The following is a 1,147-nucleotide window of genomic DNA, read 5'->3' as shown; positions in this document are numbered from 1 at the left end:
AAAAGTATTGAAGGACTCTGGTATAATTATAGGATGATATATATAATATAGCAGATAATTATTAGTAGTGATGTTTCTAGTCAACTTGTGATTAAGAGTAACTAGTGATTATAGATGAGTTTTTACGATGGGTGGTCAATGGTGTGAAATGAAAGGTACACAAGAGATAACGATCGTAGAAAGTAATTAATAGAAGTAGGTGTCCTGGGACCGCGAAGAGAGCCGACCAGCTGCCATGACACAGCGGAACAGACTGATACTTTACTTGACGACACCCAAATATACATATTTTTTTGTCAAAGTGTTCGGTGGGACGGGACACGAAGAAAGAAGTGAGACAAACGGGCGCAGACTTTTTAACAGTCTCAGCCCATATGACACGTCTCCTTCGGGGTTGATGGAACATCTAAAAGCCATGAAAGAAGGCGCCTTAAGGGTTAACAATGAAACAGCTAAAAGCCATAAAAATACTCGTAATAGGCCATGGAAAAGCTGGGGAAAAATGAAGAAAACATGAAAAAAAGCAAAAAGAAAACAACACAAGAACAAAAAACATGGCTGATCCCTACGTCATAGGAATCGCTTTAACATAAAACATGTCCTCACAGAATTGGTGCTTATTTTGTAGTGATATATGAGAGCTTGTAGAATGTGTATTGGTGTTTGGCAGTTATAGCACTGTTTGACGTGGATGCACCCACGTTGACGCCTAGTGGCACATCTGCATCGTGACTAACGTCCATGATCATGATTTAACCGTGGTGGTAGCTGAAGTTTTTAACATATACCTGGACACAGCATATCGCGAGTCCAGCGCATAGATCACATCATCAAGCCCATATTAAACACTAATACTCTATATGCACTTCGTCAAAGCATCGTCAGTTAAGGAGAGAAACGGCACGGTGTGCGCTACCGAATAATAGGGTAACATACGCCTGCGCTCATGCATACACTACCACACTACACTTTAGCAGCACGTGAGGCAGAGGTTCGTAGCTTGAGCCGCGAACGCGCGCAGGCGTTCCATCTCCCGCTGGCCTTTGTCTCGCTCCACCACGGCCGTCACCCGTCGCCTGTCGAGATCGTTGCCTCTCTGGAACGCTTATGCAGCAGTTTTATCAGTCATTGCTATCGCACATGTGGA

This window comes from Rhipicephalus sanguineus, chromosome 1 (genome assembly GCF_013339695.2).
Source record: "Rhipicephalus sanguineus isolate Rsan-2018 chromosome 1, BIME_Rsan_1.4, whole genome shotgun sequence".
In the NCBI taxonomy this organism is placed as follows: Eukaryota; Metazoa; Arthropoda; class Arachnida; order Ixodida; family Ixodidae; genus Rhipicephalus; species Rhipicephalus sanguineus.
Note: the sequence above shows the minus strand (reverse complement) of the source record.